A 26,178-nucleotide genomic window follows, 5' to 3' on the forward strand; every position below is an offset into this window, starting at 1 on the left:
TTTTCCACAGCTATCTGTAAGGCCTTCTGAGAGAACCATTTTCGCCTTTCTGGCATTTCTTTTTCTTGGGGATGGTCTTGATCATTGCCTCCTGTATAATGTCATGAACCTCATCCATAGTTCTTCAGGCACTCTATCAGATCTAATCCCTTAAATCTATGTGTCACTTCCACTGTATAATCATAAGGGATTTGATTTAGGTCATACCTGAATGGTCTAGTGGTTTTCCCTACTTCCTTCAATTTAAGTCTGAATTTGGTGATAAGGAGTCTGAGCCACAGTCACCTCCTGGTCTTGTTTTTGCTGACTGTATAGAGCTCCTCCATCTTATGCTGCAAAGAATATAATCAATCTGACTTCGGTATTGACTATCTGGTAACGTCCATGTGTAGAGTCTTCTCTTGTGTTGATGGAAGAGGGTGTTTGCTATGACCAGTATGTTCTCTTGGCAAAACACTACTAGTCTTTGCCCTACTTCATTCTGTACTCAAGGCCAAATTTGCCTGTTATTCCAGGTATCTCTTGACTTCCCACTTTTGTATTCCAGTCCCCTGTAATGCAAACGACATCTTTCTTGGGTGTTAGTTCTACAAGGCCTTGTAGGTCTTCATAGAACCATTCAGCTTCAGCTTCTTCAAGCCTGTGCCCCAACCAGTAATGCTGAAGAAGCTGAAGTTGAATGGTTCTATGAAGACCTACAAGATCTTCTAGAACTAAAACCCAAAAAAGTGATTATTGTGATACTGAATGTTTTGCCTTGGAAGCAACAGAGATCATTCTGTCGTTTTTGAGACTGCATCCTAGTACTGCATTTCAGAGTCTTTTGCTGACTATGATGGTTACTCCATTTCTTCTAAAGGATTCTTGCCCACAGTAGTAGATATAATGGTCATCTGAGTTAAATTCACCCATTCCAGTCCATTTTAGTTTGCTGATTCCTAAAATGTTGATGTTTACGCTTGCCATCTCCTATTTGACTACTTCCAATTTACCTTGATTCATGGACCTAACATTCCAGGTTCCTATGTAATATTGCTCTTTACAGCATCAGACTTTACTTCCATCACCAGTCACATCCACAACTGGGTGTTGTTTTTGCTTTGGGTCCATCTCTTCACTCTTTCTGGAGTTATTTCTCCACTGATCTCCAGTAGCATACTGGGCACCTACTGACCTGGGGAGTTCATCTTTCAGTGTCCTGTGTTTTTGCCTTTTCATACTGTTCATGGGGTTCTCAAGGCAAGAATAGTGAAGTGGTTTGCCATTCCTTTCTCCAGTACACCATGTTTTATCAGTGTTCAGTTCAGTTCAGTTGCTCAGTCGTGTCCGACTCTTTGCAACCCCATGAATTGCAGCACACCAGGCCTCCCAGTCCATCACCAACTCCCGCAGTTCACTCAGACTCATGTCCATCGAGTCAGTGATGCCATCCAGCCATCTCATCCTCTGTTGTCCCCTTCTCCTCCTGCACCCAATCCCTCCTAGCATCAGAGTCTTTTCCAATGAGTCAACTCTTCGCATGAGGTGGCCAAAGTACTGGAGTTTCAGCTTTAGCATCATTCCTTCCAAAGAACACCCAGGGCTGATCTCCTTCAGAATAGACTGGTTGGATCTCCTTGCAGTCCAAAGGACTCTCAAGAGTCCTCTCCAACACCCAGTTCAAAAGCATCAATTCTTCGGCGCTCAGCTTTCTTCACACTCCAAATCTCACATCCATACATGACCACAGGGAAAACCATAGCCTTGACTAGATGGACCTTTGTTGGCAAAGTAATGTCTCTGCTTTTCAATATGCTATCTAGGTTGGTCATAACTTTCCTTCCAAGGAGTAAACGTCTTTTAATTTCATGGCTGCAGTCACCATCTGCAGTGATTTTAGAGCCCCCAAAAATAAAGTGTGACACTGTTTCCACTGTTTCCCCATCTATTTCCCATGAAGTGATGGGACCGGATGCCATGATCTTCGTTTTCTGAATGTGGAGCTTTAAGCCAACTTTTTCACTCTCCTCTTTCACTGTCATCAAGAAGCTTTTTAGTTCCTCTTCACTTTCTGCCATAAGGGTGGTGTCATCTGCATATCTGAGGTGATTGATATTCCTCCTGGCAATCTTGATTCCAGCTTGTGCTTCTTCCAGCCCAGCCTTTCTCATGATGTACTCTGCATAGAAGTTAAATAAGCAGGGTGACAATATACAGCCTTGACATACTCCTTTTCCTATTTGGAACCAGTCTGTTGTTCCATGTCCAGTTTGAACTGTTGCTTCCTGACCTGCATACAGATTTCTCAAGAGGCAGGTCAGGTGGTCTGAGATTCCCATCTCTTTCAGAATTTTCCACAGTTTATTGTGATCCACACAGTCAAAGGATTTGGCATAGTCAATAAAGCAGAAATAGATCTTTTTCTGGAACTCTCTTGCTTTTTCGATGATCCAGAGGATGTTGGCAATTTGATCTCTGGTTCCTCTGCAGTGTTAGGTATCATTTATTTCTAATATAATGCAGAATAATCTGTTTATCTGCATTCTCCTTCATTTTCTTTTTTTGAATACTTTAATCACGGCTATTATAATTTTTCCAACTTATCTCTCTCCTTCCCCCTTAACCCATAGTAATCTTAAGTTTGTTTTCTACATCTGGATCTCTATTTGGATCTTCTGCTCATTTTTGATTGGGTTGTTTGTTTTTTTGATATTGAGCTGCATCGGCTGTGTATATATATCTTGGAGATTAATCCCTCGTCAGTTGCTTTGTTTGCAAATATTTTCTCCCATTCTGAGGTTTGCCTTTTTGTTTATGTTTTCTTTTGCTGTGCAAAAGCTTTTGAGTTAAATTAGGTCCCATTTGTTTATTTTTGTTTTTATTTTCATTACTCTAGGAGATGGGCTGAAAAAGATCTTGCTTCAATTTATATCAAAAAGTATTCTGCCTGTTTTCCTTTAATAGTATCCAGTATTACACTTAGGTCTTTAATCTATTTGGAGTTTATTTCTTCTAATTTCATTCTTTTACATGGAGCTGTTCAGTTTTTCTAGCATCACTTATTGAAGAGATTGTCTTTTCTCCATTGTATATTCTTGACTCCTTTGTCACAGATTAGGGGACCACAGGTGTGTAGGTTTATCTTGGGAGTTTTCTACTGGCACCATACTGTTTTGATTAATGTAGATTTGTAGTATAGTCTGAAATCAGCGAGCCTGAGTCTTCCAGCTCCATTTTTATTTTTCAAGATTGCTTTAGCTGTTTGGGGTCTTGTGTTTCCATACAAATTGTAAAATGTTTTGCTCTAATTCTGTGAAAGATGTCACTGGTAATTTTATGGTGATTGCATTGCTATTATTATAAAGCCCTTGTACATCTAACTCCAATATCTGGATCAGCTATATATCTAAATGGCAATATCTTTGATCTGATCAAAGTGATCAGATCAATTTTGAGTTGGTTTATATTGGAAGGAATGATGCTAAAGCTGAAACTCCAGTACTTTGGCCACCTCATACGAAGAGTTGACTCATTGGAAAACTCTAATGCTGGGAGGGATTGGGGGCAGGAGGAGAAGGGGACAACAGAGGATGAGATGGCTGGATGGCATCACTGACTCAATGGACGTGAGTCTCAGTGAACTCAGGGAGATGGTGATGGACAGGGAGGCCTGGCGTGCTGTGATTCATGGGGTCGCAAAGAGTCGGACATGACTGAGTGACTGATCTGATCTGATACAATATGCATTTCTTTGGATTTTGGTCAAGTAGTCTCATCTTTTTGCGTGCCTAGTAATTATTACAGAAGTGCCTGCCATCATCTATAAAATAATGGTAGAGATTCCAGACATTTTTCTGGAGATTCAGCCTTATTTATGCCAGGTAGATGGAGTAGGAGGTGATCACATTAATTCAAACAAGAACTGCTCTATGTAAATGCCAGTTTGTAGCCTCTGGTTCTTATAAAACAACTGTGAAGCCCATTTTTGTTTTCAGAGACTTTTTATTTACGTTTTTAATCTCTTCATCTGTACAGTCTCAGATGTCTTGAGTTCAGTTCAGTTGCTCAGTTGTGTCCAACTCTTTGCAACCCCATGAATTGCAGCACGCCAGGCCTCCCTGTCCATCACAAACTCCTAGAGTTCACCAAAACTCGGGTGCATCAAGTCGGTGATGCCATCCAGCCATCTCATCCTCTGTCATCCCCTTCTCCTCCTGCCCCCAATCCTCCCCTGGAAAAGACCCAACATCAGGGTCTTTTCCAATGAGTCAGCTCTTCACAACAGTTGGCCAAAGTATTGGAGTTTCAGCCTCAGCATCAGTCCTTGCAATGAACACCCAGGACTGGTCTCCTTTAGAATGAACTGGTTGGATCTCCCTGCAGTCCAAGGGACTCTCAAGAGTCTTCTCCAACACCACAGTTCAAAAGCATCAATTCTTCAGCGCTCAGTCTTCTTCACAGTCCAACTCTCACATCCATACCTGACCACTGGAAAAACCATAGCCTTGACTAGACGGACCTTTGTTGAGAAAGTAATGTCTCTGCTTTTGAATATGCTATCTAAGTTGGTCATAACTTTCCTTCCAAGGAGTAAGCGTCTTTTAATTTCATGGCTGCAATCACCATCTGCAGTGATTTTGGAGCCCCAAAATATAAAGTCTGACACTGTTTCCCCATCTATTTCCCATGAAGTGATGGGACTGGATGCCATGATCTTCGTTTTCTGAATGTGGAGCTTTAAGCCAACTTTTTCACTCTCCTCTTTCACTTTCATCAAGAGGCTTTTTAGTTCCTCTTTACTTGCTGCCATAAGGGTGGTGTCATCTGCATATCTGAGGTGATTGATATTCCTCCTGGCAATCTTGATTTCAGCTTGTGCTTCTTCCAGCCCAGCCTTTCTCATGATGTACTCTGCATAGAAGTTAAATAAGCAGGGTGACAATATACAGCCTTGATGTACTCCTTTTCCTATTTGGAACCAGTCTGTTGTTCCATGTCCAGTTCTAACTGTTGCTTCCTGACCTGCATATAGGTTTCTCAAGAGGCAGGTCAGGTGGTCTGGTATTTCCATCTCTTTCAGAATTTTCCACAGTTTATTGTGACCCACACAGTCAAAGGCTTTGGCATAGTCAAGAGATGTCCTGAAGGCACTACTAAATGTATGCTTGAGTCCCTCCTTCCCTCAACATCACCACCGAAAATCTGCTTGTTTTTCTGAGTCCTACCAATCACACTCCATGAGTACAAAGCTGGAATTTTCATATTTCTACCTGCAAATAATGAACAAATGCGTACAGAGTAAAAGTGACTGAAGAAATCAGTTTTCTTTTAGATTTTTTGCTACCACTATCTTGACCACTTTAGTTCTCATTTTCCTGGCAGTTCTCTTTTCCCTTGAAATTATTATTATTTTTTTCAGTTCTTGAAAGGAGTGCTGGGATGCTGCAAACCACTCAATCACACTCAGAAGCAGAAGTTAAAGCCTTTTATTTTATAACACACAGTATTTTTGTGAATAAATAACTCTCAAGAATAAAAAATCAGGGGTCAAAAGACAGAACATAGAAAATATACTATAAAAATAAATGAAAAAAAGAATAAAGAATGACCTATATTTCTAAGCTGTCAATGCTCCAATTAAAAAAACACAGATATAGCCCACGTAAATCATGTGATCAGCCTCAATAGGTATGTGTGTATATGCATAAATATATGAATGTAAACACACATGTGCTGTGCTGTTCTTAGTCGCTCAGTCATGTCCAACTCTTTGCGACCTCATGGACTATAGCCCACCAGGCTCCTCTGTCCATGGGGATTCTCCAGGCAAGAATCCTGGAGTAGGTTGCCATACCCTTCTCCAGGGGATGTTTCCAACACAGGGATCCAACCCAGGTCTCCTGCACTGCAGATTCTTTACCAGCTAAGCTACTAGGGAAGCCCTTTAGTACAGTAAGCAAATATACTAATACATTTTTGAAAGATAGTTAACACTGGTGGAACAAAAGGACTTAAGATGCTTAGTGACTCAGCTTTTAAATAAAAACACAACTCTCCAATACTGCTGATTAAATCAAGTTTTATTTTTACTGATTTACTAAGTTTTTGGCAATACCACACAGCTTGCAGAACTTCCCTAACCAGGAATCAAACTTGTGTCTCCTGCATTGGGAGTCAGAGTCGTAACCACTGGATCACCAGGGAAGTCTTCAAGTTTTATTTTTAATCCTAAGAAGTGAGTCCAAGAAAGTTTCTTCAGGTGTTACATAGTTTCATAGTTGTTACTTAATGCTTTTCCTGATCATTGATTCAGTATTTTTTCTCTTCACGGTTTACTTCAAAATTGAACATGAGATAATGTGTAATTCTCCAAATTATATTATATATTTGCATAGTTCTAAGCCATATCTCTGGCTTTCATTTCAGTTGTCTTAATTTCTACATTAAGTCTCATTTAATTTTTAGAAATCTTTTGGATCTTAAAGTTTTCCCATTTCCCCTTTAAAATTATATTGGAAAATATTAGTTGTAGAGAAATATGAATTTTAAAACACCCAGTGCTTTATAATAAAAACATTCTAAACACAGGACTGATAGCTTAAGATTCAGGAAGAGAGAGAGAGAGAGAGGGAGGCAGAGAGAGAATTGTGGTCTTAACAACTAGGGACGTTGGAAGTGTGCTTGAGACAGATACACACATAAAGTTTTTACTAAAGAATTGTAAATCTTATATAATACAAAGAGTGGCTACACGTGAATTATGCTGAAACTTACGTCAGAGACAGATAACTACTATCTAACAAGAACTACCACCAAGACCAACTGACACACCCAGTGGAAATCCTGTATCAAGTTTCAGGAGTTAAGCAATTTGAGAGTTTCTGGAAACAAATGTACTTACAGCACTAAGAGAATCTTTTTTCCTTTTTACTTCCTTATCAGTAGTCGCAGAAAATAAAAATAAAAGATTTTAAATAAAATTATCCTTTCTCTCAGCAGTTTTATCTGACCAAAACAGTTTTCCTGATCTAAGTAAAACCATACACAATACAGTATTATTATAAATCATTATTAAAATATTTTAGTTATTTGTCATATAACTCTCCAACTCAATGAACATGAATTAGAGCAAACTCTGGGAGATAGTGGAGGACAGAGGAGCCTGGCATGCTGCAGTCAACCCTGCCTGTGCTGGGTCAGAGTCAGACACAAGTTAGCGACTGAACACGTAACTTAACGCCACTTAAAATAACGTCGCTGCTTTTCCTCTGTTTCAAGCATTTTAAATTACCTCTTTCTGGATTCTTTCATATTTAACAACTCAATTATTAGTTATTTTCCTCAAGTTTTCATTATCTTTCAGGTGATACACACTATTACATGTATTCCTTTAGTATACTGTCTACAGCTAAGCATTAGCCACCTAGAGGGATGCCTACCCTTTTGAAGTACAATATCATTTTTTTTTTTGCAGCTTTTATGTGATGATATTAGTTGACTTATCTTTCAGTAAAGTAGTAGGTATATTGTGAACTGCTTATATCTATAAAAATGAGGCAATTATCATTTTTATTTTATCATTTTCCTGAGGTACTGGGATTAGGACATTAACATGTAGCCATCATAAGATTTGGAGTATATCATTAAAATACTATTTATATTTAAAGCTGGTAAAATCAATGTTTGCTTTATGTTTTTCAATTTCTAACATAGTGATTTGTACTAAGTACTTAATACTTTTCTGACTGTGATTCTCTGATATTCTGGGTTAACAACCGTCTATACCACTATCTAGAGAAAATAAGACCTAGAATAAAGTTCTTATCCAGGGGCACATGGATGGGGTTGGGTGAGAAATAAACTTGAACCTATATGCAAATTTCTGTGCATGCGTATTTTTCAAGGGAAAATATTCAAAACTGGCATTGGCTTCTCAAAAGGGTTTAAGTACATAAAATGTTAAAAACCAGTTATATGGAGAAACAAAGAACACCTATCTCTTACCAAAAGACAAAATTATTTCCTTTATACACTACTGAGGCTTGATATTAACTGTAATATCATGGAAATGTCTTGATACTACAATTAAGAAGTTGAATATTATAGGAATGCATCACAGAGTATATGATATCTGATAATTAAGTTTGAAAACAAAAAAATACTGAAACAAACAATTCAGTAAAAACTAAACTCTGTTAAATTAAATTCTCATAGTTAAGAATATCTCAATTGGAGAATAATAAAGATTATACAATATGTAGATGTCATTTGAAATACTACAAAATTATAAGAAATGTACAAAATCATTTAAAAAGCACATGTTCCTAAACTGGAAACAGTGACTAGCTAGGAAATGATGGGCAAATTGAAACATCAACCTATATTCAAACCACTAAAGATAAAAACAAAATAATGTAACACACATTAGGCCACATTCATTTCTCTCCAAAAAAGTATTTTCATGAACTTCTTTAAATCGTGAATGGAAATACAACTGTATAATATACTGAAGACTTTTTCGCCAACCTTTATCAATCAGTGAACAAAAAGCAAAACGTATCTATAAAAACAAATGGCTTTGATACAGTATAATCTATACATTATATAGATTATAAATCATGCATTATCTGATGGACATCTGTAAGTATATGAAGGGATAAAATATATAAAATAAGAGAAGTAAATGCCGGGAACAGAACATCGAAGTATAAAGTGTAGTTCTGTTTCTGCATGATAAAAAACCCTAGCCATCATGAAGGCCTGCGCCATTCTTAGGCCACTTTCAGGCAGACTCTGAAAAGCTCTAAAGTAAACACAGGTGTTTTAAAACTAGAGCTGCTGTCACGGACAACCACAAACACCCTTAACTCTGATGTGGCAACGCCTCTTTCCCGCCCTCTGTTTTTTAAAGCAATGCCCGAAAAGAAAATGTCAAATGTTTCACCTTTCAACACCTCAAAATAAGTTAGAGCTTAAAGTATTGTTTTGCAAATCTCTAGCAAATAGATCATTTTTTCACTACTTTTAAATGTAGCCAATTAAACATTACTTGCATAAAATAAAAATAAAATTTCATAAAGAATGATCACCCTTCCTCACTTTAAACTGCTTCGCTACCATCATATTTCAGAGTACTTTAGTTTCTGAGAGCAAGATCTTTTGTTTGACCACATTAGAGAGTTTGTTCTGTTGTATAATTTTACAGAAAGTATGTGACCTTCTGTAAGGTTTAACAGACAAATCAGAAATAAATAAGAATCTTAAAAAAAAAGTCAAGTATCTTTGGTACAAGGGAAGATTTTTCTTAAGAAATATTCAAAGCTTAAAAATCTGTAATTCTCTTTTAGAAAATTGTCTTAATGGATATCTAAAAAGGGTAGATATTGTTTACAGAGAAAAACAGAAAGGAAAATAATTTCCAAACTGCTATAGATACGGAACTCTTATTCATAAAAGAAATAAATTTTCTAACACTGAAATATTTAGTATTAAAAGTCCCCCCATAATTGTATAAAAGAGACCCCAAAGCAAAGATAACACATTAAGAATTGATTAGCGACTACCTAACTACTGAATATAAAAATTAAGTGAATGCATTTTTACGTTTTACCATAATCATCAAGAAATAGGTGCTCTTAAAAGAGTGGCCTAGTTTCTATCACTTTCCAAATAAATCCTGGAGGTTACTTTGAGAGGTTTCGTTCTACTCTAGAAGTAGATATTCCACATATAATTCTTTTCTGCAACTCATATTAGAACTCTCTGTGAAATCATACTTGTATACTTGAGTATTTATAATAAAACACTAGTAGTTTCTCATCGCCCTAACAGAGAGATAGCTGCCTTTCAAGATGACAAGAAAATGATAAAAAGTAATCAATGGGAAAAAAATTAAGAATAAATAACATTTTTAAAATCAGTAACTACATTTTTTAAAAATGTCCTGATACTTTATAATTTTTTTATTACCTTTTTTCACAATTTAAAGAACTATATTAGAGCAGCATGATAATGGTTAATCAGAGGCAATCAACTGTAAATGAGAGAAAAGCAAACAAACTTTTCCATTTTGTTCAGATGCACCCATGCATTGCTTCATCTCACATGTGAAGGACATTATATAGTATTAAGGGACAAAATAATATTAAGTTGTGACATAAACCAACAAAGTAAAGAAATTTAGAATTATGTTTGACAGTTCTGAACTGAGTCCATGGTACTTTGGTATTACAACACATTCATGATATCTACAGCACAAAGGAGCAAGGAAAGGGCACTGTGTCAGCCTTAGAAGTTAATTTCCTTGCTTTTGTTGGTTTATATTACCATCTAATATTACGTAAACAATCTGTTTCTAGGCAATTTATTTTTCCCATGATGAGCTGAGCTCATTTGGACGCTACCTTCCAGCATATAAAAATCCAGTTTAATAGCAACAGCACAAAAGCCCACCATGGACTACTATTTAAAAATCAATTTACAAAAATATAAGATAAGCGATATCCCCTAACTGGAAAGAATACAATTATTTATATTTTACACACTTTCAAAAGGTAAAGGTAATTGACACAACATAATTTATTAAAAAATGATATAACTTAGAATACTTTAGGTTTATTAATAATTATCTCTTGGTCTTTATAAAGTAAATTGACTACTTGAAAACTTATAGATCTAGATAAATTCAACATAAGTGACAACTATCAGAAGATAGGTTCCAGAATCTTTTAAGAATAATAAGTAAATTCTTTAAGAGGGAACACAGAGTTAAAAGCTGATCACCACATAATGAAACAACAAATACAGGGGACAAATGTACTTTTTGATCACTGTAATCATGACTCCATTTCATTATCCTCTTATTATAATAAAAATGAATTGCTGTTCTATCTTTAAATGAGTAATTATGTATCAAAATTCAAATTTAAAAACTAGCACTTTTACCAAGAAGGACAGAAAAGCTCATATATAGTCAGAGTAAAATGCACAAAAATGATTCTGGACTTAATATAGCGAGTATCAAAAGAAGTAAAGATTTAACAAAATAGTTATAAACTACAAATAATACTGGAAATAGGACACTAGATTACATCGGAAAGACTTCTATGGAATATATAAAATCACACTGCATGATTTTGTGAAATTATTAAGGAAACAGAAATAAAAGAAAATATATGTCATTCAGATATAGTTATGGTTGTGCAATATTCAAAGTTAATATTTTCTAAAGAAAGGGTTACAAGTTTTCAAAACTTCTGAAGCTGCTATTTATCTAAAAATACTCGAGTTTTTTCAAGACTATGAAATATATATTAAAACACATATTTAATATGAATATAAGAGAATATATGAATATGAATATATAATTTTGTATTGTATTCAACTTTAAACACTAAGCAATAAATTATGGATCTTTTAAATGTGTCTATGAGGCACTAGGCAAGAGTGATTCTTCAAGATGCTTTTTTTTTGTTTCAGTTAAAATTAAAATCCATGCTGTCTAATCCTTGGAGTCAATTTGTAATTAAGGGGATTTGATGAGAGACCAGGCGCTGAATTAATGATAAAATTTAATATCTGTTTTAATGCATCAACATAACAGAAAAACTAGCCAACACTGAACAACACAATAAAGTTATTTTGATATAGAAGACATACTGTAGCTATGTCAATTTATATAAAATGTTAGTTTTTAAAATATTAGTAATAAGTTAAATATGCCAACATTCTGTAGCTGCATTACACTAAAAACTATGTGTCTAAAAACCACTCAAGCCAAAGATGCTAATACAATAACGATTTGCTTGGTACAGAAAACTACACTGTTAAAAATACTTATATTGAGAATTGTATGTAATCTCTCATGAAGGACTTAACTGCTTTCCAGCATCACGTCTGAAATTAGAAACAACTTCCTCTGTAGCCAGAGTACATTAATTCTATTTGATAATTTAATGTTTTAATATATATATATTCTAGTTTAGAAAGAACATGTAATACTAACAATCCATCAAATTAAATTTCACAGTATTTAAAAAACCATCTGGATTTTTCACTACACTTTTCACAGTATTACTACACTGCAATTCACAAGAGAATCTAATAAGTCATTCATTTCAAATCACTATTAGGTACAATCTTGTGTAGAACTTGATTGCTGGAAATGCAAAAACTGAAACAGAAAAATTTTATTTGGCCAGCAGTCTCTCTGTAGTCTCATCTAGCTTATCCCTAAAATACCAAAAAACATATTTATAAAAGATATAAAACTGATAATGCCACAGAAACACTGATACCAGCCCAATCCTGAAATCAATTAGAAAATTAAACAGAACTAACATTAAACAAGAGCAGAAGGGGGCAACAGAGTATGAGATGGTTGGATGGCATCCCTGACTCAATGGACATGCTGCTGCTGCCGCTAAGTCGCTTCAGTAGTGTCTGACTCTGTGCGACCCCATAGACGGTAGCCCACCAGGCTCCTCCGTCCCTGGGATGCTCCAGGCAAGAACACTAGAGTGGGTTGCCATTGCCTTCTCCAAGGCATGAAAGTGAGAAATGAAAGTGAAGTCGCTCAGTCGTGTCCGACTCCTAGCGACCCCATGGACTGCAGCCCACCAGACTCCTCCATCCATGGGACTTTCCAGGCAAGAGCACTGGAGTGGGATGCCATTGCCTTCTCCTCAATGGACATGAGTTTGAGCAAATTCAGGGAGAAGATGAAGGAATGGAAGCCTGGCATGCTGCAGTTTATGGGGTTGCAAAGAGTCAGACACGACTTAGGGACTGACCAACAATGAACAACAACATTAAAACACACAATTGGTAGAAAATAAATACTATCTTCAGAAATAAAGAAATCCACAGGCATAAGAGAAGGTTGGGGAATTATTTTGTCTCTAGTTTATGTCCAAACACCAAGTCTATGACAGTAAGTTTTCAAACACCATGTAAGATATTCCAATTCAGCATGCTTTATGTCAGGCCCAGATTTAAATAACAACCATTCTTCTTATGATTCTGATACACGCCTCTGTTATGAACCTATACTCAGTACCAATTAACCTATACTCAGTACCTAACAGCCAATGAATAGGACCTTCATTGCCTTTAAAGGTACCCAGGGTACTGTTTCCAAGAAAGTACTGTGGACATCTGCTCTTTTACACCTTCTTGGTCACCGTAATACCAAAGGCCAATAGGTAAGGAAAAAAAGGGAGGAGATGATGAGGGAGAGCTGGGGACAAGGGGAAAGGAGGACTGCTGACGTGGACAGCCTTAGGAAAGACCGGGAAGGAAGTCCTGGGAGCCCTGAATGGTTTCTCACATATTACGTTTCTTTTCAGGTCAGTACTTATTCTGTTATTAAAACAATTTCATTCTACTACACATCCAGTCCCATCACTTGATGGCAAATAGATGGGGAAACAATGGAAACAGTGAGAGACTTTATTTTCTTGGGTGCCAAAATCACTGCAGATGGTGACTGCAGCCATGAAATTAAAGATGCTTGCTCCTTGGAAGAAAAGCTATGACCAACACAGCATACTAAAAAGCAGAGACATGACTTTGCTGACAAAGGTCCATCTAGTCAAAGCTATGGTTTTTTCCAGTAGTCATGTATGGATGTGAGAGTTGGACTATAAAGAAAGTTGAGTGCCGAAGAATTGATGCTTTTGAACTGTGGTGTTGGAGAAGACTCTTGAGAGTTCCTTAGACAGAAAGGAGATCCAACCAGTCCTGAAATATTCAGGATATATATTCAGATCCAACCAGATATGAAAGGAAATCAGTCCTGAATATTCATTGGAAGGACTGACGCTGAAGCTGAAACTCCAATACTTTGGCCACCTGATGTGAAGAACTGACTCAATGGAAAAGACCCTGATGCTGGGAAAGATTGAGGGCAGGAGGAGAAGGGGACAACAGAGGATGAGATGGTTGGATGGCATTACCAACTCGATGGACATCACCAACTCCAGGAGTTGGTGAAAGACAGGGAAGCCTGGCGTGCTGCAGTCCATGGGGTTGCAAAGAGTCAGACCTGACTGAGCGACTGAACTGAACTGATTCTATTACCCAAATCTTTCTCCAGTTTGGCTACAGATAAGAGGACTGTGGCCAAACTGAAGTTGGTATGAGTAGGTATTATCTGGGCAAAGGAAATAGGGCAATAGGTGATGCAGAGCATTTTTTCAGTCAGGGAAATACTAGGTCCAAAGGCTGGAGAAAGACTCCAGGATCTATCTAAACCCAGCTCCCATAATGATGACTCTGCCTGTGTGCCTAAAGTTCAGTCTTCTACTGAAAGTGTATGTCTTCACTCAAATGCTCATTTTGATTAATTTTTTAAATCATATTACAAAATGTATAAAACAATAGGGAAGCATGCAAGGTAATTTTATATTTCTATCATTTTTTGTCAAAATAATATCTTCAAATTGTTAAAATAGTACTATGAACATAAAAATTACAAAAACATTAGTAACCAATATTAGGAGCAATTAAATGTAAATATTTACAAGTATTATTTGGACAAGACTCTGATGCTGGGATGGATTGGGGGCAGGAGGAGAAGGGGACAACAGAGGATGAGATGGCTGGCATCACCGACTCGATGGACGTGAGTCTGAGTGAACTCCGGGAGTTAGGGATGGACAGGGAGGCCTGGCGTGGTATGATTCATGGGGTCACAAAGAGTCGGACATGACTGAGCGACTGAACTGAACTGAACTGAACAAGTATTATATTTGGGGTTTGCCTCTGACAAACTCCACAGAAGTTTCCCACAGTAATTCAGTATTCCTTTTATGGAAGAGGGAACAGTTCACAGTTGTTTCATCTGAATCTCATCAGTTTTATTGTGTCTTGGTGTACTTGATGAACTTACACAGGCTTTGATGATTTGGCTATACCTGGTGCAGTAATCCACAGAGTCACCCTTTAATGCAATCATTCCTTTCAGAGAGCCTATAATGAATGCATCATGGCAATTCTCCATTTGGCATGCAGACTTTAAACACCATACACAAAAATAAACTCAAAATGGATTAAAGATCTAAACATAAGACCAGAAACTATAAAACTCCTAGAGGAGAACATAGGCAAAACACTCTCCGACATACATCACAGCAGGATCCTCTATGACCCACCTCCCAGAATATTGGAAATAAAAGCAAAAATAAACAAATGGGACCTAATTAACCTTAAAAGCTTCTGCACATCAAAGGAAACTATTAGCAAGGTGAAAAGACAGCCTTCAGAATGGGAGAAAATAATAGCAAATGAAGCAACCGACAAACAACTAATCTCAAAAATATACAAGCAACTCCTACAGCTCAACTCCAGAAAAATAAACGACCCAATCAAAAAATGGGCCAAAGAACTAAATAGACATTTCTCCAAAAAAGACATACAGATGGCTAACAAACACATGAAAAGATGCTCAACATCACTCATTATCAGAGAAATGCAAATCAAAACCACTATGAGGTACCATTTCACACCAGTCAGAATGGCTGCGATCCAAAAGTCTACAAATAATAAATGCTGGAGAGGGTGTGGAGAAAAGGGAACCCTCTTACACTGTTGGTGGGAATGCAAACTAGTACAGCCACTATGGAGAACAGTGTGGAGATTCCTTAAAAAACTGGAAATAGAACTGCCTTATGATCCAGCAACCCCACTGCTGGGCATACACACTGAGGAAACCAGAAGGGAAAGAGACACGTGTACCCCAATGTTCATCGCAGCACTGTTTATAATAGCCAAGACATGGAAGCAACCTAGATGTCCATCAGCAGATGAATGGATAAGAAAGCTGTGGTACATATACACAATGGAGTATTACTCAGCCATTAAAAAGAATACATTTGAATCAGTTCTAATGAGGTGGATGAAACTGGAGCCTATTATCCAGAGTGAAGTAAGCCAGAAGGAAAAACATAAATACAGTATACTAACACATATATATGGAATTTAGAAAGATGGTAACAATAACCCGGTGTACGAGACAGCAAAAGAGACACTGATGTATAGAACAGTCTTATGGACTCTGTGGGAGAGGGAGAGGGTGGGAAGATTTGGGAGAATGGCAATGAAACATGTAAAATATCATGTAGGAAACGAGTTGCCAGTCCAGGTTCGATGCATGACGCTGGATGCTTGGGGCTGGTGCACTGGGACGGCCCAGAGGGATGGTATGGGGAGGGAGGAGGGAGGAGGGTTCGGGATGGGGAACACATGTATACCTGTGGCGGATTCATTTTGATATTTGGCAAAACTAATACAATTATGTAAAGTTTAAAAATAAAATAAAATTGGAAGAATAAAAAAAAAAAAAATAAACCCGGTCTAGCTGAGAGTCTTGCCCATTATAAAGAAAGAAAACATTTATTGTGTGGAAAAGAAAGCCTACATGGAAATAGAATACTATTAGGAACTAGGATAAAATCTCTTTTCACCTCTCTTCTTCAGAATTTCATACTTTTTATTGACATATTGGCTCCAACTTTTCCAACTGTCTATTTCATAACTTCAGAGTACCCATGGCCTACAGCAGTCTGCTGCTGTTGCTGCTTAGCCACTTCAGGAGTGTCTGGCTCTGTGCAACCCTATGGACCTCAGCCTGCCAGCCTCCTCTGTCCGTGGGTTCTCTAGGCAAGAATACTAGAGTGGGTAGCCATGCCCACCTCCAGGGGATCTTCTCTACCCGGGGATTGAACCCGGGTCTCCTGCACTGCAGGCAGATTCTTTACCGCTGAGCTACCAGGGAAGCGCACAGCAGTCTGCCTGGCCCTAAACCTACCTTGGGATCTTTTGGCTCAGATTTCAAAGCTCACTGTTGTGTTCTCTCTCAGTTTCCTGATTCCAAATGATTAAATTATCATCTAACCACTAGCAAAGTAACACTCAAAATTCTCCAAGCCAGGTTTCAACAGTACATGAACCATGAACTTCCAGATGTTCAAGATGGATTTAGAAAAGGCAGAGGAACCAGAGATCAAATTGCCAACATCCGCTGGATCATCAAAAAAGCAAGAGTTTCCAGAAAAACATCTACTTCTGCTTTATTGACTACGTCAAAACCTTTCACTGTGTGGATCACAACAAACTGTGGAAAATTCTGAAAGAGATGGGAATACCAGACCACCTGACCTGTATCCCAAGAAATCTGTATGCAGGTCAAGAAGCAACAGTTAGAACTGGGCGTGGAACAACAGACTGGTTCCAAATCAGGAAAGGAGTACGTCAAAGCTGTATATTGCCTGCTTATTTAACTTATATGCAGAGTATATATCATGAGAAATGCTGGGCTGGATGAAGCACAAGCTGGAATCAAGATTGCCAGGAGAAATATCAATAACCTCAGATATGCAGATGACACCAAACTTACGGTAGAATGTGAAGAAGAATTAGAGAGTCTCTTGATGAAAGTGAAAGAGGAAAGTGAAAAAGTTGGCTTAAAACTCAACATTCAGAAAACTAAGATCATGGCATCTGGTCGTATCACTTCATGGCAAACAGATGGGGAAACAAAGGAAACAGTGACAGACTTTATTTTTTTGGGCTCCAAAATCACTGCAGATGGTGACTGCAGTCATGAAATTAAAGACATTTGCTCCTTGGAAGAAAAGTTATGACCAACCTAGAAAGCATATTAAAAAGTAGAGACCTTGCCAACAAAAGTCCATCTAGTCAAAGCTATAGTTTTCCCAGTAGTCATGTATGGATGTGAGAGTTGGACTAGAAAGAAAGCTGAGCACTGAAGATGATGGTTTTAAACTGTGGTGTTTGAGAAGACTCCTGAGAGTCCCTTAGATGGCAAGGAGATCCAACCAGTCCATCCTAAAGGAAATCAGTCCTGAATATTCATTGGAAGGACTGATGCTGAAGCTGAAACTATAATACTTTGGCCACCTGATGGGAAGAGTTGACTCATTGGAAAAGACTCTGATGCTGGGAAAGATTGAAGGCAAGAGAAGGGGACAACAGAGGATGAGATAGTTGGATGGCATCACCAACTCGATGGACATGAGTTTGAGTAAGCTCCAGGAGTTGGTGAAAGACAGGGAAGCCTGGTGGGCTGCAGTCCATGGGGTTGCAAAGAGTCAGACACAACTGAGTGACTGAACTAAAGTGAACCTACGAATCTTTTTGAACTGGATGAGATGGTCAGATAGCATCAGCAAACTCTAGGAGATAGCTGAGGACAGAGGAGCCTGGGGTCACAGAGTAGGACACAACTTAGCAACTGAACAACAACAAATACAGATCATTATTAGCTAGCTTTGGGCTAGACAGGCACACATCAGATTTCTTATAAAAGGAGAATGCTTGAGGATATGTTAACTGATCTTCTCTCCATTCTTTAAATCTTCCTCCAGGTTATATTCATATAATCCTTACACTTACACTTCACAGAAAAGCTCCTCAAAAAATAATCTACCTTTTCCCCACTTTTAAATGTATTAACTCTGCAATTTACTAGATTGAAGGCTATCATCAGAACCACTGAACTGCAGCTGCAACAACAAAGGTACCATTGCCTTCCTAGTTGTCAGATCAAATGGACACTTGTGATTATATTTGACTTTGTAGAATTTGACCCTGTGAACTACTCCATACACAGAACTTTATTCTATTCTGAATCTATGATAACACAACCTCTTGGTAATCTTTCTGACTCGCTTCTCAGTCTCTTTTGTGAACCATTTATTTCTGTGCATCAGTAGTGAGATTCTGGAATACTCTTGTTTCATGTATCTTTTCTTCTAAATCTGACCTCTGAATACTCTCATATACTTCAGAGATTTGAACTGCAACCTGTACAAAATCTGGTATCATTCTCCCCCTTCTCCAGTAATTTCCTGCCACTATACTTCCCACAGTATGGTCACATGCTCTAAGAGAAAGATGTACATGTAAGAGTATTTTTCAAAGTTTTGCTTATGATATCGAATAGCTTGAATGAAGATGCTCTAAACAGAAGACAGAAAATTACAAGGTATGTATCAAGCACAGGGATTTATAGAGTCAACAAATTGATGATGCAGATCTGTACTTACAGAGGCAGAAAGATCTTTTTATTTGGTGAGTTACTTCATTTCTGTTTATATTAAATCCATAACAACACAGAGAAAAAAGGCCTGGAATGGAATCACTGGCTTTATGTGGTACACGTGCCTGATTCTGAAGCAACTGCTGTGGCCAGGAGAATCTGACATTCTGATCTGTCAGACCTGAGGCCACAGAGGTATTATCACCAGCCAAACTACATGTGAGGAATAAGGACAGTCTGTTTCTTACAAGAGAACAAAGGTTATAAAAATCAGGTGAAGGATGAAAAAATTCTGAGTAGCAAAATTACTGTTGAACACTACCATTACACTAGGCAAATGTAAAAACAAAAGAAAGAAAAACTAGTTGCTATGGTCTGAATTTCTGTCACTCCAAAATTTCAATGTTGAAATCTTAACCCTTAAAGATGATGGTATTAGAAAGGTGACCTTTGAAATGGGAGGTGATTAGGTCACGAGTATAGAGAGTTCATGGTATTGATGTAGACCCCACAGTGATCCCTTGCCCCTTTCACCACGAGAAGACACAGTGAGAGGTGCTAGCTACGAAAAAAAGAGAAGGCCCTTACCAGATCCTTACCATACCGGTATCTTGATCTTGGACTTTCCAGCCTCCAGAATTGTGAGAAATAAATATATGCTATTTATAAGGTATTCGGTCTGTGATATTTTGGTTATAGAAGTCGGAATGAACCAAGATAATGGCACTAATACATATATCAGAAAAGTATACTTAAAGGTATGAAGCTGTAAGCAGTCTGAAAAGGAACAGTATATAATAATGTAATGTATATGCATAGCCTGAGAGAGTTATACATATCTATATAACAAAGAATAGAGCAGACAAATGTATAAAGCAAGAAATTCCTAGCAATATGAGAAAATTATAAGAATGGAATTATAGTGGAAGCATAAATTGAGTTCAACTGAATATATATTGACCTCATACACTGAACAGAGACTGTAATTTATTTATTTAGTCGATGATATCTTTCACAGTGGATTATTTACATGGTAAGAAATAAAACATTAATATATTTTAAAATATAAGTGTTTAAATTATATTCTCTAAATTATCCTGGATCAAACAAAAAAAATCAAAACAGAACCAACTCGTGAAAAAAATGAACATTTGATCCCTCCCAAAACTATAGACATAGCTGGACTTATAGTCAAGAGTAAAGTGTATAGCCTTACAATTTTATTTTTTAAAAAAAGACTGAGATAAGCTAATTAACTTATAAAAATTAGAATAAAACAGAATAAAGAGTGAAAAGGGAAACAGAAATGGAAACTTTAGCAAGTTGAAAGGATAAATAAAACCAAGAATTTATTAAAAGAAAATAAAATGCATAAAGCCCAGGAAAGACTTTATAAGAAAAAAGAGAAAGGGAGACAGAAAGCAGATATACGCCACAATACAGATGAAAGAGTGAATACAGAGAAACAGAAGAAATTCAAAAACTGAGAAAATTATCTACAATTCTATAATATCAAATCTGAGATGTGAAAAGGGTATTTCCTAGAAAAAAAATACAGACCAACAAAACTGACTTAAGAAAAATAAAAACTAGATATAGTGAAACTACTGAAAAAGCAATTTACAAATTCACTGTAATAAAAAGTTACCAAGAGTACATGGTTTTAAAAATTGATTCTACTTAATACTTAAGGCAAGACCATTCTCATGCAATTTTAAAGCTGCCAAGATTTCTGCTGAAGGCAGAAATTTTGGTCATTCTCTAAGCTAGTAACATTAACATCAAAACAGGTGCAACCAAATAAGCCAAAACAAACTCGAGAATTCAGGTCTAGATGACATGCCTACTACAAAGCTAGTGATCAACAGAGTGGTACCATCATAGAGACAGATATGTTAGATCAATAGAACAGAACTAAGAGTCCTGAGCTAAACTCTCAAATTTATGATCACTGACTTTTGAGAAGGTGTCAAGATAATTCTGTAGGGAGGAAAACAGTCTTTCAAATAGTGCAGAGAAAACTGGATACACACATGTAGAAAAAGTATTTGGACTCCTACCTTATACAATACCTAAAAATTCATTAAAAATTGGTCAAAGGTCTAAATGTTTAAATGTCCATCAGCTAATAATCTGATAATCAGATTATAGTATATCTGTACAATGATTATGCATCAAAGAAAAAGGAAGGATGATACATGCTATAATATGAACAAACTTTGAAAATATTATGCAAAGTGAAAGAAGCCAGTCACAAAGAATCACATATCCTATAATTTCATTTATAAAAAATCTCCAGAATGGCAAATCTATAGAGAGAGAAAGTAGCTTAGTGGTTGCTTGAGACTGAGGAGAGGATGTCAGCAGGAATGAGGAATGATAGTTAAAAATGTACAGGATGTTTTAGGTGAATGTTGAAAATGTTCTAAAATTACGATTGTGGTTATGTTATGTCTGCACAAATATGCAAATACACCAAAAAACACGGAATTGTAAACTGTAAACAAGTGAATTTTATTGTATATGAAATACTTATCAATAAAGCTGTAAGATGCAAAACAAAACAAAACAGCGCAAAACAAAACCACAAGACTGATGGACAAAGGACCAAAAGAAAGCAAAGAAAAACCAACAGAAAAAAAAATGACAAAAAACATGAACAAATACACCTAATTATTTATATTCTCACATATAATCCCTTGGATATATGAAAAAAAATTTACACTCACTAACGAACAAACAAAACAGGTAATTTTCATTTATATTTGAGAACATGAACTTTGGAGATCAATAGCCTTGGTTCAGACGTAAGGTACACCACTAACTACTCCTCCTAACATGGGTCACGTTAATTAACACATGTTGCTTAGTTTATTACCCTATAAAATTAGAAACAGCTGTACCTGCTATCTCAACGGTCTAAATACTTTACCACTGTAAGTAAATTCCTTACTACTATATGGAGTAAGAGTACCTGACACTCAGTTACGTACTATATGAGGGCAGATGATTATAACTTTTAAAATTCCCAGGAAAACAATGACAAAACAAATCCAACAGTTTATTCAAGGAGTTGTTCAACATCCAAGAACTCAATAAAATACATCTTACTAATAAGAACTTTTAAAAAATTCTAGAAAGAAGCTACTTAAATATGACAAAACAATATCAAAGTCCAACAGTAGATGTAATGCTTATGCCTAGGTTGCAGAAAGCTGAAACAAGCTGTCACTCCACTTTGACAGTAAGAAAAGCTAAATAAGGCACAAAGCCATACTTTTTCTTGAGCTCATCAGACAACTAAGCTCAGCAGAAAACCAGTTTTAACTTCAAGGAGGGAGAAGCATGCAAAGCAAATGGGATACACAGTCTAGCTGACTGAGAGCAGACCACAGGAAGAAGGGTTAGCTATCTATCGCACAGAATCTTCGGAAATTCCTGACAAAAGGTGACTTGCAACTACGGGTAGATATTTCCCCATAGATCTCCATCAGGTGCTCATGAGAAATATTAAGGACCAGAAATATTAAGAAAACCAGAGAGAGCTTCCCTTAGTGATGTAGGCATGCAGGGGATGTGGGGGAGGGAACTGCTGCTATGGAAAGGAACAAACCACCCCACCCCACTATCCCAACACCAGCCCTTTCTGTAAACAGATCAAAAGCCATATACAGCTAAAAGAAGGACAGTAAACTTCAGGACACAGGAAAAAAACAAAACAAAACACACTCTGCGTGGGAGTGGTAGAAGAAAGAACTCTCTATTCCTGGGTGAGCAGCAAGAAATAGATCCAGGCCCAGGATCCTACACCAATATCATTAGATAGGTAGATTCTACATTGAGAAAGGGGCATGAATGTCTCTCTTTTACAATACCTGTCACAGATACAAGTCAGAGTTTGGATCCCATGGAGAAGAATCCTGAGAAAGCCTGACCCCAAAGTCCAATCACAAAGGGACTGTGTAAGATAGAAGCAGAAAAACTCTTCAGTTCTTCAATACCAGATGGTAAAAATCAGCATCCAAATGCTAGACAAGCGCAGGAGTGTACAGTGAGACACCCTCGAGGTATAAGTACATAGGATCAACTGAAAATGAAGGGTGGAAGATGAACACAGAAAGTCCTCCAGCACTGCACCTCTATCCTTAGAAAAAGGCCAACAGCAATTCATTCTGAGAACAGCTTGAAACTTAGGATGCACTAACAGTGACCATAACAACAAAACCCAAATCCAGATCAACTCCTCAGTAGATCAACTCAATACTCACACTACTGGCCTGATAGAAGAAGCACCATTCTACCCACAATGTCTAGCATTTAAACAAGAAAAAATTATGAGATACACGAAAAGCAAAAGCAAAACAACAAACATGTCAAAAGACAAAGCAACCACAAAACCAGACTCAGGGATGATCTATATATTGGAACTATTCAGTGAGACTCTAAATTATGAAAGGAAATATAAAATCCCATGGTAAGTATCACAACTAGTTGGTGTAATGTAGAATCCATTCTCATTAAAATTAGGTAAAAGTCAAGCAGGGTATCTATTGCAATTCCTAGTCAAGATTAATTTGGCAGGTCTAGAAACTGTGAGAGAGGAGAGGAAATATTATTAACATTTCATTTACATACCTTAGCACTTTTTCACTGGCTACAATGAACATATAAAATTTTTTAACAATGTATTATTTTGAAATAATTCAAGACCACAAAATCTTGCAGAGCAGGGAGGAAGAAGACAGTGGGATAAATGGAGAGAGTACATGGAAACATATACATGACCATATGTAAAATAGATAGCCAATGGGAATTTGTTATATGACTCAGGGAATTCAAACCAGGGCTCTGTAACAACCTAGAGGGGTGGGAGGTGGGAGGGAAGTTATAGAGAGAGGGGATATAGGTATATCAATGGCTGATTCGTGTTGTTGTATGGCAGAAACCAAAACAGACAATGAAAAGCAAATGAAGTTCTTTTATTTATCCAATGATTATTTCACCCTTGTTTTCAACAGCTGCTTTCTCTCTGTATATTTAAGGAATTATTCCCCCTTTTGCTTTCAGTATATTTAAGATGATATACCATTATTACTGTCAGGAAGTCAGATAGCAAGAATTCAGGCAACAGGTGTGATCCTAAACCAGCTGTAAAGCTAACTGTAGAAGAATGAATTCTTGAGACTTTTTATGAGCTTCTCCACAGTAAGAAAATCAAGTTTTCTTACTTTCATATTTTGCATGAAGGGCTTGACTCTTGTTCACCTAAACAGTGATGGTGTGATCATCTAAGACACCAGCTTCAGGAAAAGATCTTCATTACATTCTGGTTTAAATAGGCCCTTGGCTCTGTTTTCTGTTTGTCTTGTCCTTGTAGTCCTTAAAATTCAAAGTTCAAATTCACCACCATTTGACAAACGCACTGAGGGGGCAAGATGACTTCAGGCAATCACTTATTTCCCATGTTTGTTCATTTGTTTTTCTATTTCCATGTTGCTTTAAGCCTTTTCAGATTCCTTGTCTTCTCAGTCATTTTGTAAAATATTCTTAAAGTAATAGGCAACCTTTTTATTGTTTTTATTAAGAAAGTTATTCAGAATATCTGTCTTCTTTCATTGCTGAAAATGTTAGACTTACTAAAGGTTTTGGGGTAGAAAAGGGTCACTTGTGTTTTAGAATGACAGCTAATAGAAGTGTGACAATGATTACAAAGGTGAGAAACTGAGGGGGAAAAAGTTAGATTGGAAGGTACTATTACCTTCTAGATCATGAACTTGACACAGAGCCAAGGCATAATAATACAAAAGAGAGTAAAATAGAAAAGAAGTCACTGTTGCAGAATTGACAGGACTGGATGTTCTGTCACTGTGTAGTAGGTGAGAGTTTGAAAGGACATGAAGAGCATGTCAATTACATATTAGGCTACAAGTCTAGGAGATTGGGAATGCCATTAATTAAAAGATGTTAACTGACCAATAAGGAGAAGGCAATGGCACCCCACTCCAGTACTCTTGCCTGGGAAATCCCATGGATGGAGGAGCCTGGTAGGCTACAGTCCATGGGGTTGTGAAGAGTCGGATACGACTGAGTGACTTCACTTTCACTTTTCACTTTCATGGACTGGAGAAGAAAATGGCAACCCACTCCAGTATTGTTGCCTGGAGAATCCCAGGGACGGGAGCCTGGTGGGCTGCCATCTATGGGGTCGCACAGAGTCGGACACGACTGACGTGACTTAGCAGCAGATCAATAAAGTTAAGAGGAACTAAAGAACCTCTTGATGAAGGTGAAAGAGAAGAGTGAAAAAGCTAGCTTAAAACTCAACATTCAAAAAACTAAGACACTAGCATCAGGTCCCATCACTTTATGGCAAATAGACAGGAAAAATTGGAAACAGTGACAGACTTTATTTTCTTGGGCTCCAAAAATCACTGCAGATGGTGACTGCACCCTGGAAGTTAAAAGACACTTGCTCCTTGGAAGAAACACTATGATAAACCTAGACAGCATATGGAAAAAGCAGAGACATCACTTTGCTGAAAAAGGTCCATATAGTCAAAGTTATGGTTTTTCCAGTAGTCATATATGGATGTGAGAGTTGGACCATAAAGAAGGCTGAGCATCACAGAATTGACGTTTTTGAACTGTCGTACTGGAGAAGATGCTTGAGAGTCCCTTGAACAGCAAGGAGATCAAACCAGTCAATCCTAAAGGAAATCAACCCTGGTATTCATTGAAAGGACTGATGCTGACACTGAAGCTCCAATACTTTGGCCACCTGAAGTGAAGAGCCAACTCATCGGAAAAGACCCTCATGCTGGGAAAGATTGAGAGCAAAAGGAGGAGAAGAGGGTGATAGAGGATAAGATGTTGCATAGCATCATCAACTCAATGGACATGAGTTTGGGCAAACTCACAGAGATGGTGAAAGACAGGGAAGCCTGGTGTGCTGCAGTCCATGGGGTTGCAAAGAGTCACACATGACTGAACAACTAAACAACAACAAACTGATCAATTTGGAAGTAAATAGAAAATTGTTAAGAATGATTTAAAATATATAGCATTATGTCACTAGAAAAATAAGTCAGGGCATAGATGACCACATAGGGACTTAAAAGTTCTCCAAGTGGCTCACTTGC

At 37.3% G+C, this 26,178-nt stretch overlaps 1 protein-coding gene across 46 annotated transcripts in view; it reads right to left on the reverse strand.

Annotated features, from left to right (window-relative positions):
• The window catches only part of MIPOL1 (mirror-image polydactyly 1), a 360,677-nt gene that overhangs the window by 153,901 nt on the left and 180,598 nt on the right, over positions 1-26,178 (reverse strand). The window contains exon 10 of one of the 46 annotated variants that reach the window (XM_086363497.1): positions 1-26,178. This exon is cut by the window's right edge and continues 4,283 nt beyond it. The exons of the other annotated variants lie outside the window; for them this stretch is intronic. The gene's annotated coding sequence lies outside the window, so the exon portion shown is untranslated. 46 annotated transcript variants of the gene reach the window in all.

This window comes from Bos grunniens, chromosome 21 (assembly GCF_055505025.1).
Source record: "Bos grunniens cultivar Pamir isolate PY7600 chromosome 21, Bosgru_T2T1.0, whole genome shotgun sequence".
NCBI lineage: Eukaryota > Metazoa > Chordata > Mammalia > Artiodactyla > Bovidae > Bos > Bos grunniens.